The 15963-nt window shown below is 37.6% G+C and overlaps 1 protein-coding gene across 1 annotated transcript in view; it reads right to left on the bottom strand.

Annotated features, from left to right (window-relative positions):
* LOC129535561 (NBPF family member NBPF4-like) overlaps positions 1 to 15963 on the bottom strand; it is a 319223-nt gene that overhangs the window by 93376 nt on the left and 209884 nt on the right. The window lies entirely within an intron of this gene.

Below are 15963 nucleotides of genomic sequence, written 5' to 3'. Positions count from 1 at the left end.
CATGACTTACTATGACTTTTGAGGTCTTTCCATACAGACTTTCAAGTTCATCTCCCCTTGCTCTTTTCCAAAAATATACATTTTTTAAAACTCAGCTCAAGTATCAAATCTTCTTCATCTCTCTAAAAGAGGATAAGCTAAAATGAACAACAGGGACTACATCAAACCAAGTATCTTCTGCCCAGTAAGGAAACAATCGATAAATTGCAAAGGTAACCTATCAGTCAGTCAGTCAGTCAGTTCAGTCGCTCAGTCGTGTCCGACTCTCCGCGACCCCATGAATCACAGCACGCCAGGCCTCCCTGTCCAACACCAACTCCCGGAGTACACTCAAACTCATGTCCACAGAGTCGGTGATGCCATCCAGCCATCTCATTCTCCGTCGTCCCCTTCTCTTATCTGACAAGGGGCTAGTATCAAAAATAAAGAACTCATACAACTTTATAGCAAAAATAGCAAATAATCCAATTTAAAGTTGGCAAAGGGACTAATGGAAATTTTTCTGAAAAAAGACAGGCAAATGGCCAATATATACATGAAAAGGTGTTTAGCCTCACTAACCATCAGCGAAATGTAAACCAAAACCACAGTGAGCTGTATCACTTTACACCTGTTTAGTTCAGTTCAGTTCAGTTCAGTCGCTCAGTCGTGTCTGACTCTCTGCGACCCCATGAATCACAGCCCGCCAGGCCTCCCTGTCCATCACCAACTCCCAGAGATCACTCAAACTCATGTCCACAGAGTCGGCTATTTTTAAAAACAAGATAACAAATGTTGGTGAAGATGTAGAGAAAAGGTAAACCTTATACACTGCGGGTAGGAATTTTAATTGGTACAGTCACTATAGAAAACAGTATGGTGATTTCTCAAAAAAATGAAAAATAGAGCTATTAGCAATCCCACTTTGGGGTATATATCTAAGAAGAGAAAATCAGAATCTCAGAGATATTTACAGCATTATTCACAACACCAAAATATGGAAACACCCTAAATGTTCTTCAACAGATGAATGGATAAAGAAATTTTTATACATATATAGATATATAACACATATATAAAAATGTACATTCATATCATATATGAATATATACCATGTTGTTCACATGTCTGGTTTTAGATTATGAATTCTTTGAGGATGGCAAGCATAACTTCTTCATTGATGCCACCATGGTAGGCATGACTGGTGAGTAGTCAGCTGGTAACATGTGTTTGTTGAATGAATGGATGATCCCTGAATGCTGTGACCTGTTCTTCATCTGAACTTCCCTCTGACATTTGCAAGAAAATTCCCTCCAGCATAAATTCTGATCTATCCCTGCCTATAATATCCCTACATATAAAGGGAGCAGGTAAGAAGGGGAGTGGGAGTTTATTCCAAGTTCTAGCCCCTCCTATTCTTCCACATTCTCCTGAAATCACTGGTCTATGCTAGTCTTTGTCTGAACAGGTGACACTGGTGAAGTCTGGTCATAATAGCTATAATGTCTGTGTCCTAGGTTGCTCCTAGATCCTTCTTTTCCAGTTTCCTAATGCTATACCACTCTGTTACCCAAACTCACTGTTTTTATGGAATATGGAATGGGGACTGGTCAATCCTTTAGTGCTGATACTAGTCATTGCCAATGTGACCATTCTAAAGATTTTACAATCTCTCTGTTCACAACTATTCAAAAGCTAAGTCATGAAGCCTTTTTCCTTAACCACAATGAGATAATCAGTTGCATTTTCTATCATCTTTTCTATTATTTTTTCTCTTCTTGCTTTTGTCCATAATTGTTAGAGAAAACTTTCATATAACACAGTACTGCATAGATGCTACTCCCTTCTCATCCAAGAAAGCCTGTGGCCTTCTCTGGAGTTGTACTTGAGGGATTCATTAAACCATTATGCTTTTCAGAAAAATAATGTCTTACTGATATAAGTGCTTCTGGGAAATATTTCCCCACTGTTCCAAAGATCTGGCTTCCCAGGTGGTGTTAGTGGTAAAGTGTTAGTGCCGGCTAATGTAACGTAAGAGACACGGGTTTGATCCTGGGTTGGTAAGAGCCCCTGGAGAAGGAAATGGCAACCACTCTAGCATTCCTGCCTGGAGAATCCCATGGACAGAAAAGCCTGCTATGCTATAGTCTATGGGGTCACAAAGAGTCAGACCGACTGAAGTGAGTTTGCACATTCAAAGGATTTGTCTTCAGTCATTTCCACTGTGTCTGTTTGTCTCATACATATTCAAACTGTGTGTGTGTACATGTGTTTATGTGTGTGACCTGTAACTGTAGTAGCTAGAATCACATGAGTTACGCATACACACACACACATACCACACTTTGCAATAGGATTCCTTCAGTTCAATTATTGATTTCCAACTTGTCAATTGGGCATGTAAAAAAATTCAGAGGCAATCCAGATTGGCATAAAATGGCTTGTGTACATCTAGAAAAAACTCTTCTCACTCTCATCCCCCTTCTCTCCTTTCTCTCTCTTTTTCTCTCTCTGTCTCTCTCTCTCTCACACACACACACACACACACACATATACAAACAATTGAAGAGGAACCTGAAGTCATGGAAGACCACTTGACTTTTTCCTTGTGATCAGCACTACTTTTCTTCACTATTGTCCTGGTAAATACCAGCCATGAATAGAGGTGTTCCTGCCAGATATTGCTCCACCACCAGATAGCTAACTAGGAACATCATCTACAATACGCCAAGGAACCCAAGAGAATATTCAACCTGGAAAAATTCCACCCCCAAAACAGCACCTCCCAGGAGATGACTACAACTCCAATAGGAAATCATTTAACCACAAATTCCAACTCCCCTTCACTCCTACAGCCTCAGTCACACATCTCAAAGGACTGCTCCCTTGAATCGTGACAGCTTGACCCACATCAGCAGCCTACAAGCCATATGGCAGCATAATGCCCTTCTAGCCCATTGGATAGGAAAAGGGAGGGACAACCACAAATGAATGATTGCAACTGAAATCCTATAATTTCTGATTTGTCAATAATGCTTGACATTTGGGGAGCTTTCTTCACAACTTAGGCTTCCCAGGTGGCTCAATGGTAAAGAATTTGCCTGCCAATGCAGGAAACATGCCAGATGCAGGTTCAGTTCCTGGGTTAGGAAGATCCCCTGGAGGAGGAAATGGCACCCCACTCCAGTATTCTTGCTCAGAGAATTCCTTGGACAGAGAAGCCTAGTGGGCTACAGTCCATGGGGTCACAAAGAGTTGGACATGACTCAGACTTAGCACTACACACCTTAACAAATCCTGGCAGCCATGAGATGTAACTGTGGACACCTAAAATGCCTCAGAAACCATTTCATTGTCTGGTTAACACTGAGGTGAAGAGTAAGGTCTCTCTGAGGATAGAGAAGATACCTTACATCTTAGAGTTTACTATTCCATGGTAAGTGATTTTAAAGGTTTAAAAGGAAAATTCTTTGGGATTCTAAAAGTGAAAGGCTAATATGTAAGAGAGATCAGGTGTGTTAGCAGGAAGCAGAATATGGAAACATATTCCATATATGTAGAGTGTAGTGGAAATTCCACTATAAAGTGGAATTGATAGTTCTGTTATCCTTACAGTAGTAAACTGCACTGATCAGTAGTAAACTGCACTCAGGCCATCTGAGCTGAGCTGAATCAAACCAGGCAAAGCAATTTACCTGAATCATAGAATCACAGCTCTCCGTTTGAAAGAGGGATTTACTAAACATCCACCCAAATGTTCCTCTACTCAACAACCCTCAAAAATAACCCTATCTCCAGTAATTGATACAGATGCAAAGTGCATTTGGAGTGAAAAATCTGAGTTGGAGACCCAAGTCTTAAATTGTTGATTTATAAGTCATGTAGCATTGGACCTCCTGATGGTCAACCACAGTACAAGGAGCCTGAAAGTGAAGTCGCTCAGTTGTGTCTGACTATTTGCGATCCCATGGACTGTAGTCTACGCTTCTCTGTCCATGGGATTTTCCAGGCAAGTGTACTGGAGTGGGTTGCCATTTCCTTCTCCTGACTAACTGAATGCCAACAACTCATCCAATTCAACATTCTCTAGGCAGTGATAGGGAACCGTCTCTAAACCATCTTATTTTCATGCTTGGACAATTCTATTAAAATGTCCTTTCTTGTTCAAAGCCAAAATACGCTTTCCTATGTTTTCTACCCATTTATCTGAGCTTTTATACAACCCAAGTATAAGAGCTTCTCATATATTTGAAAGCAAATATTCTATTTCCACCACTTGCATTACATGTCATTCCCCTTATCACCCATCTGGTCAATCACCCTACTTACTTGACTCAGAACACATAACAAGTTGACAACCTCCCTGTTGAGAAGTTGGGGTCAGAACTAAATAAAAAGCTATAGAAACAATCTAACAAGAACCAAGTGAAGAACACCACCACTTATTTTGCTCCAGTTAATGTGCTTCTTTTAATGTAGCCTGAAAATAGCATTATATTTGGGGCCACTACATCACACTGCCACTGCCACAATATCCCCTCTTTTACTCGTGGCTTATACCCTGTCCTTGTAAAGTTTAATTTAGAACCAAAGTCAGAATTTACTTACCGTGCTGCTAGCATCTCCAGCTTTTGGCCTGCAGGAGCAGAATTAAAGCCACCCAGGACCCTGTAGTTTAAGTCTTGGCCCATCAGCTGAAAGATGGTGGGATTTGTCTTATACAAAGGCCTTTGCTGCTTCCTTTTTTCTCCATACAACCTGCTCTGGTCAGTTGTGGTATTAACTCTGTCCTCAGTTTGAAGCTCAGTCCTTAGTTTATCTCTTTCTGGGCTTCCTTGGTGGTTCAGTGGTAAAGAATTTGCCTGCCAATGCAGGAGATGCAGGATCAATCCCTGGTAAAGGAAGATTCCCTTGGAGAAGGAAATGGCAACTTACTGCAGTATTCTGGCCTAGGAAATCCCATGGACCAAGGAGCCTGGTGGGCTATAGTCCATGGGGTCACAAAGAGTTGGATACAACTTAGCAACTAAACAACAAAACATATTTATTAGATTTGAGCTATTGGTGCGACACAATACAATGTCCTTGAAACTTCACTCTGTCCTAAAAATATTTGCCATTTGCATATAACTTTCATCCAAGTTATTGATAAGAAAATAATGATCATAACATAGTCAAGAAAACAGTACAGGAGCCAACTACCACGTCTGCCCTCTATGGACAGGAAATTGAAAGATTTGTGTCTTCTGGTCACTAAAACATCAGAGCCCAGATTGCCCCAGTCTTGCCACTCTTCTGATTCCACTTCCCTTGGCTTGCTCACACTGCTGCCCCTGCAATGATTTCCATAGTTGAGTTTACCCAGGATGTAAGGCACTTTGAGAGAAACAGTTTAAAACACCAAAATACAAAAATGGCTTTGTGGGGGGAGGGTCATACACCCAGAGCAATGTGTTACACTGGAAATAATGTGGGAGTTGGAGTCTGAATGTCCTGGGATTGAATCTTGATTCTGTAACCTACTTGCTGGGTAATCTTCGGCGCTGTATTACTATCAGTTCCCTCATCTCAAAATTACAGATAATAATAATGACTTCACAGGATTGTTCTGAGGATTAGGAGGAATGCGTGTAAAACCTTAGCACATTCTTGGCACATAATGAATGGCCATGCAATATAGATTTTGACTATTATTATAGCATGGTAAGAGAGCGACAAAAAGTCCTTGACAAAAAGACAATTAAGCCCAAAAGAAGAGGAGAAAATGAAGACTTGTGTGGATGTTAGGTGGATGTTAACTAAATGTCCCACAAAAGTAAAGAAAGAATTGGTGGTCTCATAAGGTTAAAAATGAGGGCACTGAACAAAGTATTAAAACTCAGGTGTATTTCTACCTCCTTGACAAGATCAGCTTCACCCTATCCCCACCTCATGCTGCACTTCTGTTTTGATCATGTCTTAGGAACTATATGGGTCTAAGAACACAAAAAGTGAGTCAAGATCCAGTCGACTGTGTGAGAAGAGACACAAAACTGGGAAGCTGAGGGCTGCTGCAGACACAAAAATAAATCATTAAAATATCACCAGTGGTATAAGAGAGAGAAATACAGAGTATGTGAGGGAACAGTGATCTATCTGGAGATGTAAGGTGAGGCTTTATAAAGGAGGTGGTGATTCTGGAGAGGCTTAAAGGATGAAAAGAAGCTAAGGTTGAGGGACTCCCCAGTAGTAAGGACAGCATGTGGAGAATCTGAATAGTGCTGGACCATTAAAAGGTCATGCAAGGAATGTGGATCAGTCTAGAGTGACTTTCCCATAAAATAAGGTGATCAGAGAAGCTGCTAAAAAGATACAGATTCATTTCTACCATGAGGAGGCTTATATGTCAAGTAAAGAAATTTGGAATTCTCCAGGCAAGCAGCAGCCACCAGGAATGAAAAGGGTAAAAGATGAATCCAGCAGGCTATTAGTGGAGGGACTGGTTATGATACTTTTTACTAATGTCCAACTGAAAGATGGTGAGGTCCAGAACTAAAATTGCCATACTGGAGATAGAGGATAGGCCTGTATATTAAGAACATAATTCAAGTCTAGGGAGAAATGATATGTCAAGTATGACGTGAGCATAAGGGCTAAAGAGAGAGAGAAACAGAAAAAGACTTCATGTGGCTTTAGACACTCAGTGGATGGACCAATATACGGACCTCTGGAGGATGGTATATTTTGGCATAAGGCATGAAAATGAGTTCAGTTTTGAACAGTGTGGACTGAAGTAACTAGGGGACATCCAAGCAGAAATGTAACCTGACATACAGTCTGGAAATTAAGAGAGGCCAAGGATAGGCATCTCCTGTATACTTATGAGGTCAATGAGAAAAGCCACAGTTTATCCCACCAGAAGAGTAAGTAGAACATGTCTCTGGTACCCCAATTAACAACCTTGAAAACAAGACTAATGATTCTTACCTAATAAGTTCATGTCAGCTCCTAATGATCAATGCTTCTAACTCAAGAGCCCACTTTCTTGCTTTTTTGAAAAATCAAAATTAAATATGCCTGTCTTCTCTGTGTTCACTATACTTTGTAGAAGATCAACATTCATCATGACAAGTTCTCTCAGGATTCGGAGATGGAATTTATTAATAAAAGGGACCTGTAGGTAGGTGCTTGTAATGTTGGCTTAAATATAACCCAAATTTAATTTTTTCAAAAATGTATAGTCTACTTTTCTTCTAGAGACAAGGATAAGGAAGCACACTTATCAGTAGATATTTATCAAGTATCTACCTTTCAAAGTGGGGGTAACAACAACAACAACAAAACCTAGAAGGTGTGGACCCTGCACACAAAGAACCTATGCTAGCCAAAGGGAATCTTCCATGAAATCTACAGTATGCACAGAAATGATGTAAACCTAAATTGTAACTTGGTAAAACAAGTACAGATGAATACGTGAGCAAGTTTGGAAGTAAACAGGTCTCTGGAGAAATAGAGGTGGAGATATGGGTGGATCTGAGTTTGGTTAGGAATGAATCAGACCATTCTACAGAGGATGGCTCCTCCCTGGATGGACCTGCTATAAAAAGGCCATGATCCCAGACTTCAGCACCCAACAAGCTCCTCCAGGCTACAATCTCCTTGCTCTTCTGGTGAAGGAAGGAAGTAAGTAAGAGGGACTAAATCTCACCTTGTCTACTTGTTCTTAAGCAAAATGGAGATCTCGATGTATGTGTGGTCTGAGGCCAAAAGTTCTGGATGTTTGGGGTTCTCTCTTTTTAGTGGCAATGTTACTAAAAGTTCACTTTGAAATAGAACAAAAACGAGGGCATAAATTTGCTTTTCACAAGGCTACTCTCTTAATATTGTTGGATTATCTATTTATCCATTCATTGAACAAATACATCTTAACTACCTTCCATTTGCCACATGCTGCTCTTGGCTGATTATGTGGCAGTGAGCAGTGTAAACTTAGTAGGGGGATACATTCAGTAAACCAGAAATGAATGAAAATTTTGAATAGAGATAAGTACAATGAAGAAAATAAGACAGTGATATAGTAATGTAATAGGATAGTACTTGAGATTGGAGGGTTAGAAAAGACCTCTCTGGGGAATTATCTTTTGAGCAGAGATCTTAATGACAGACAAAACTAATCAATGCAAATAAGAGGATTCTAAAGCAAGAGTAAACTTGTTTTAAAAGAAAAAAGAAGATAATGTGCCTAGAACATGCGTAAAAGAGGAACAGTGGTCTACGGTGAGTCACAGAGCTAGACGGGTAGGCCATGTAAAGAGGGGCATAGTAGAGTCTGCACATTATCTGAAGATGAGAAGCCATTGGAGAGTATTAAGCAGGAAGAATAACAAGATCATTTTGAGTGCCTATGTGGAAAATAGGATCACAGGCAATGGTGGGAGCAGGAGATGGACTGCAGTTTCGATCAGAGATGAAGGGGTAATAGAAAGAGTGAGAAATCACTCTTTGTTCAAACCCAAATCTAGAAACTATGCATATCTCCATTCTCTCCCTTACACCATACTGATTCACCACACTGACCAGCCAACTCTGACTGTTAGACATGCCAATCCATCTCTCCTCCTGTCTACCACTTCCATCCTAGTCTAGGCTATCTTTCACTCTCTCCTCTATTATATGAAAATACCACAATGTATTTAGTCACTTTTTATTGATAGTTATTGGGTTGTTTCCATTTGCAGAGGTATTTTAAATAATACAGCTATGAACATTTTTGTACACGATTTTTGGTTACAAATGCATATAGATTTCTATTGGGAATATTCTTAGGAGTAAACTGCTGATCTTGCATGCTAAGTTGCTTCAGTCATGTCTGACTCTTTGCAACCCTATGGACTGTAGCCTGCCAGGCTCCTCTGTCCATGTAATTCTCCAGGCAAGAATAATGGGGTGGGTTGCAATGTCATTCTCCAGGCGTCTTCCCAACCCAGGGATCAAACCCACATCTTCTGTGGCTCCTGCATTGCAGGTGGATTCTTTACCACTGAGCCACCAGCAAAGTTCAGATTGCTGATCTTAGGTATTAGCAAACAGTTTTTGAAAGTACTTCTGCAAGTTTATACTCCTTCTAGCAGTGTAGGAAAAATCCAGTTTCTCCATGTCCTCACCAATATGTGGAATTAGGATTCTTTTTTGTTTTTATCTTTTCAGTCATTTTGGTGGGGTTACCATAGCCCCACACTGTAATTTTAATTTGTATTTATCTAATGATTCATAAGGTTAAAATCTTTTTGTGCATTTATTAGCTATTTAGATATCCTTTTACAGTTCTTCTGTTCTCTATCCATTTTTCTCTTTCATTTTATTTTTGTATTGACTTATAGGAGTTGTTTTTATACTCAGGAGAGATCCTTTTATTGGTTAAATGTGTTACATATATCCTCCCTCTCAGTGGCTTCCCTTCTCTCCTTTGATAGAGCTTAAAGAACATATTTCCATTTTTAATGCAGTCCAATTTGTAAATCTCTTTCTTTATGATTAATACTTTTTGAATTCTATTTAAGAGGTATTTCTCTACCTCAAATTCTTGAATTTATTCTCCTATATTGTTTTCTTTTATCTTCTTCTTCTATCTTTTACATGTAAAAACTTCCTGGGAACAAATTCATTTTTCCATACAGGAATTCAACTAACCCAACACCATTTATTCAAAAGACTATCCTTTCTAACAGACTTGCTCCACCATCATTATCATGAATCAAATATTCATTGTGATACAGGTATGATTTTAGAACGTTACCTTTCAATGATCCATTTGCTTAGCGTTTCAACAATGTCAGATTGTCTTCTTCTATAACACACTTTACCGTGTGTGGGATGCTCTCAAACTTTGTCTTCTTCAAGGTTGTCTTGGCTAATCTTGTCCATCCACATTTTCATATAAATTTTAGACATTATCAATCTTTATTTTTAAAAACTTTATGGATTCTGAATGGAATTTTACTGCATGTAAAAATGAATTTAGCAAGATCTGATATCTTAATATTGCCATCCTAATTTACTTTCAACCAATGAACAAAGCATATTTCTCCATTTATCTAAATCTTCTTTAATCTCAATAATACTCATAACTTTCTAAGGACAGATATTTCATATCTTTCATTAGATTTATTACTAGGAATTTACACTTTTGAAGATAGCATCATTGCTAATTTCATTTTATAATATTTCACTGATTTGATATAAAAGTACAATTGGTTTTATATGTTTATCTTATACCAAGCAACATTGTTAGTATTATTTATTCTAATATTTTAGCTGCACATTTGTTTTAATTTTCCACATATAAAAATCACATCATCCTCTGAGTAATGACAGTTTTTCTACTTCCTTTCCAATTATTCTGTTTTTAATTCTTTGTCTTAACTATTGCTCTGACCAGGACCTTCAATACAGTGTCAAACAGGATATTAGTAGGTATACTGATCTCACCCCCAAACTCAGATAGAAAAGCTTTCAGCATTTAACTATTAAGTATGATGCTTGCTATAGCATCTTCATAGATATAATTGATCTCTTTTATTTATAAATAAGAATTATGCTTGATTTTATCAAATGTTTTTTTACATCTCTTGAGAGGTTCATTAAAACTTCCCCCATTTGATTAAGTACTATTAGAGTACTTAATCAATCAGTTCTCAAACATTAAACCAAATTTGAGTCCGGGGATTAAAACTTAATTAGGTATGATGTGTATTCTTTTTATACAACACTGAATTCAGGTTACTATTCTTTTCCTTCAGATTTTTGCATCTATATTTACAAAAGAAATTGTCCTGAAAAGTTTGTTTCTAGTTATATCTTTGTCAAGTTATGGTACTTAAGTTATACCAGATTTGTAAAATGTGTCTTTCCCCTTTTTCATTTCTCTGAAATAACCCATGAGATGTTAGTGTTATTTGGGATGGGCTTCCCTGATAGCTCAGTTGGTAAAGAATCTGCCTGCAATGCAAGAGACCCCAGTTCGATTCCTGGTTTGAGAAGATCCGCTGGAGAAGCGATAGTCTACCCACTCCACTATTGCTGGGCTTCCCTTGTGGCTCAGCTGGTAAAGAATCCGCCCAGATTTGAGCCCTGGGTTGGGAAGATACCCTGGAGAAGGGAAAGGCTATCCACTCCAGTATTCTGACTTGGAGAATTCCATGGACTACAGTCCATGGGGTCCCATAGAGTCGGACACAACTGAACGACTTTCAGTTAAGTAAAATTCACAAGTATTTTCATCTAACCTGAAGTTCCCACCTTCCTTCACTGGAAATGTACTCAATCAACATTGAATTTCTTTTAAAAATAGAATTTTAAAATTCTATTAGGTTTTAAATTCTATTTAAGTTTTCTATTCTCCTTGCTTTCATTTTGGTGCGAAGTGTTTTTCTGGAAATATATCCATTTCATTTAAATTTGCACATTTTTCACATAAAGTGCTTTTTTAAATATTATACACTTACCTTTCTACTGTCTGTAAAATCTATAGCAATGTCCTCTTTTACCTTCCTGATATTGATTAATTATGCCTTTACTCTTTCCTTGATTATCTTTCAGGGTTTCTCATTTTTATTAGAGTTTTGCAAAAATCTTGGCTTTGTTGATTCTTGACATTTGTTTTCTCTTTCATTAATATCAGTTCTTATTTTTACTGACGTCCCTGGTGGCTCAGACGGTAAAGTGTCTGCCTATAATGCGGGAGACCCGGGTTCGTTTCCTGGGTTGACAAGATCCTCTGGAGAAGGAAATGGCAACCCACTCCAGTACTCTTGCCTGGAAAATCCCATGGATGGAGGGTCATGGTAGTCTACAGTCCATGGGGTCGCAAAGAGTCAGACACGAATGAGTTACTTCACTTTCATTATACTATCTTTGAGCTGACTCTCAGGGTTTTTCCAAACTTCTTGAGATGTATGCTTAAGTTATTGATTTTCTAGGCTTTTTTTTTCTTCTTTTTTAATATATGCATTTAAACTATGCATTTTTTATTAGTCATGGAATTAATATATCCTCTAAGTTTTACAATTTCATATTTTTCTCATTTTCATTTTGCTAAACCTATTTTCTAATTTACATTGTAATTTATTCTATACACATTTCTTATTTAAAAGCTATTTATTACTTTTTAAACATTTGGAGATTCTTCTCAGTATCTTTCCATTATTGAATTCTAGCTTCATTTCACTGTGGTAGAAAATTCTGTATGATTTCAATCCTTTAAAAATTGTTGAAATTTTCTTTATAACCCAGCATATAGGAAAATTTAAATGTTTCATGTTCATTTCAAAAGGATGTGTAATTTGGAGTTCTTGGATATAATGTTCCATATATGTTAGGTGATGCTTTTATTTAAAATTTCGTGGAAGCTTTTATATCCTTACAATTTGTTTGTCTACTTGCTATCAGTTGTTAATAGCAGTATGTAATCCACTAAGATTATATACATTTGCCTATTTCTCCTCATAGTTTTATCAATTTTTGTTTTATGTATTTTGAGGCAATGTTATTATGCATATATAAATTTAGGTGTTTTATATCTTCCTGGTGAATTTTTTATTATTACGAAATATTCCTCTAGTAATTCTCTTGGTTTTAAAGTCTACTAATGGAGAAGGCAATGGCAAGCCACTCCAGCACTCTTGCCTAGAAAATCCCATGGATGGAGGAGCCTGGTAGGCTGCAGTCCATGGGATCGCTAAGAGTCAGACATGACTGAGCGACTTCACTTTCACTTTTCACTTTCACACATTGGAGAAGGAAATGGCAACCCACTCCAGTGTTCTTGCCTGGAGAATCCCAGGGACGGGGGAGCCTGGTGGGCTGCCGTCTATGGGGTCGCACAGAGTTGGACACGACTGAAGTGACTTAGCAGCAGCAGCATACAGATATTAATACAGCAAAAAATAGTTTTCTTTTAGTTTTTGAACTATATTTCCTCCATCAACTTTCAACCATTTTTATCGTATTTAATGTATGTTTCTTAAAAGCAACACACAGTTGTTCTTTTGCAGTCTGACAACCATTATTTTTAAATTATTTAGCCCACTTGTTAGTCAGTGGATTTGGATTATTGTTTTAAATCTACCATGTTACTGTTTGTTTTCTAGTTTCCCATTTTTTCATTTTTTCCCTATTCTTGACTTTTTTGAATGAATTAGATATTTATCAGCTAATTTTCCTCATAGAAAAGAAAGTGTTAGCACTCAGTTGTGTCCAACTCTTTGAGACTCCATGGACTGGGGCCCACCAGGCTCCTCTGTCCATGGGATTTTCCAGGCAAGAACACCGGAGTGGGTTGCCATCCCCTTCTACAGGGTCTCTTTCTGACCCAGAAATCAAACCCAGGTCTCCTGCATTGTAGACAGTTTCTTTACCATCTAAGCTATCAGGGAAGCCCAACTAGTTTATTAATTATACATTCTACTACTGCTCACCCTAAAGATGACAGTATGTATCCTTGACTTATTAGAGTATATCATAAAAAATATTTTAACCACTACCTCCAAAATTCAAGCATTCTATAATACTTGAACTCCATTTGATCCTTACGTAGTATAATCTAATATTGTTATACATTTTAATTCTTTCCATTTCATATCCTGAAGATACCATTATTGTTATTATTTTTATGCAATCAATCTCCATTTAGATTTCCCCACACATTTACTCTTTTAATTATTATTCATCTTTCCCACTTCCCTGTGCTTCCAACTAGGATCACATTTTAACATTTCCTTCATAGCAGATCTATTTGCTTGAAAATATCCTTGCTTATGCTTTTTTTTTCCATGAATACTTTCACTGGGCATAGAATTCTAGATTAGAACTTAATCTCCAACAGAAAGATGATGAGAATATTTTCTGGCTTCTGTCGTTTCTTTTGAAAATTCATCTGTCAGACTTACTGCTAGATGTTCCCCTGAGGGATTATAAAGACAAAAGAAGTTTAGGAGTGAATCTCAAAAATATCAACATCAGGGGCCAAAAGAAGAGACTAAGAGAAAGTGAGTAGTGAGGCTGAAGGAGAAACAAGAAAATGTCAGGTCTTTTTAAAGGAGGGTGTAGCAAGCAGCATCAAATGATACTGATATGTCAAGCAATTTGTGAAATGAAAATGGAGAGGTGGATTTGGTAAGGTGAAGGGAAATTTTTAGCTTCATGAAAAGTTTTGGTGAATTTTTGAGGGAGAAAGAAAATTTGAGTTAAAAAGATAAGAAGTGAAGAAAGAAAATATGGGCATATATTTTGAGTGATTTTGCTATAAAAGAGAGAGAGAGAGAGAGAAGAGAAGTTGTTGTCGTGTCCGACTCTTGGCGACTCCATGGACTGTAGCCCTCCAAGCTCCTCGGTCCATGGGATTTTCCAGGCATGAATACTGAAGTGGGTTGCATTTCCTTCTCCAGGGGATCTTCCCGACCCAGGGATCAAACCCAGGTCTCCCACATTGTAGGCAGACGCTTTACCGTCCAAGCTACCAGGGAAGCTGCTATAAAAGAGAAAATATAAATCACGTGGTGCCTCAAGGACTATGCGGGACAGCAGGAGAGGGTGTTCAATAAGAGACATATCAGCATGAATATATGCTGGAGGAAATTATCCAGGAGAGAAAGATAAATTGATGATGCATGAAAGTGGACAACTGAGAAAGCAGTTTGAACAGTCAAGAAAGAGTCAGGTCCAGTGCCAAAATAAAGGACAGAAGTACAGTTAGTCTATCTGTATAACAGCAGTGCAGGTTAAGCCATATGGATACAAAAGCAATAGGTTAGATGATCAGACATTGCCAAAAATTAGGAAATCATTTTGTCACAGAACCATAGTTCTCAGTAAATAAAATGGAATTCTGCAGGCAAGAATATTGGAGTGGGTAGCCATTCCCTTCTCCATGGGATCTTCCTGACCCAGAGACTGCACCTGAGTCTCCCACATTGCAGGCAGATTCTTTATTGTCTGAGTCACCAGAGAAGCCCCCCAAATCAAGGATATATCCTCAAATAAAGGAAAATAAGAATATATTGGAGCTTCCCCAGTCTGTATAACAAAAAGTAGGTTAAGGAATAGAGGGAGTGGCAAAGGAACACTGAGAGAGATTAAACATAATCGCTAACCAAGGAAAAAAAGTAAAGTGAGTACATAAAACATAAACAGACAGTGAGATCAAAGAATTATTGAAGTCAGAGTGTAAGAGGAAGTCAGTGTGCAATTTTCGAGACTAAGATTTTGGAGATACTGTAATTACAATCAAGCTCAAGATTGAATACTACCATAAATAAAAAAGAATGAAAAAATCTTAAATCTTAGGTGTGTTATTTTGTAAGAAGCATGTACTTTATTTTAATTCAACATTTAGAACCTACTTTTTGATTTTCAATCTTATTCCTACTATACATACTGTAATTAATTATAAAATTATATGTCATTCTACTCACTTTTTACTTTGCTCACCTTGCCTTTACTGTGCAAGGTCTTTCCTGATCTGAAAATTGTGTTTTTTAGTCCACTTTTTCCTCTAATGCTTAAAAAGTTATAAATTATACTCTGTTAGGGTTTCCAGTAAACTTACAAAAACTACATGTGTAACCATGTCAAAGACTGATCAACACCTAATTTTTCTTACCAAACAAGGCAAGGTTCATAAACGCTTTTGCTGTGACTAATATGGCTATGACTTACACACTGTTGTTTCCTATAATATTTTAGTGTGTCTGTTTTCATAAAATAACATAATTCTCATTTTATAATAAACTTTATTTAATATAATTATAGGATAAATGCTTATTTAGATTTACTGATAATGCTTGGGAGATTCTTTGCTTCCTCAAAGAGATAAAATGACATTGCTTATATGTTATTACTTAAGAGGCAAAAAACAAAGTTTTCTCTAATACTGAAAATCAAAATCATGCTATGTAATGAAAAATGCTGAAAATCTCATGAATTATTCAGGAAAAAAGAAAAACTAGT

Source organism: Moschus berezovskii, chromosome 4 (assembly GCF_049115385.1).
Source record: "Moschus berezovskii isolate FMDL1 chromosome 4, NW_MosBer_1.0, whole genome shotgun sequence".
Taxonomy (NCBI): domain Eukaryota; kingdom Metazoa; phylum Chordata; class Mammalia; order Artiodactyla; family Moschidae; genus Moschus; species Moschus berezovskii.
This window is presented reverse-complemented; position numbering and strand designations above follow the sequence as displayed.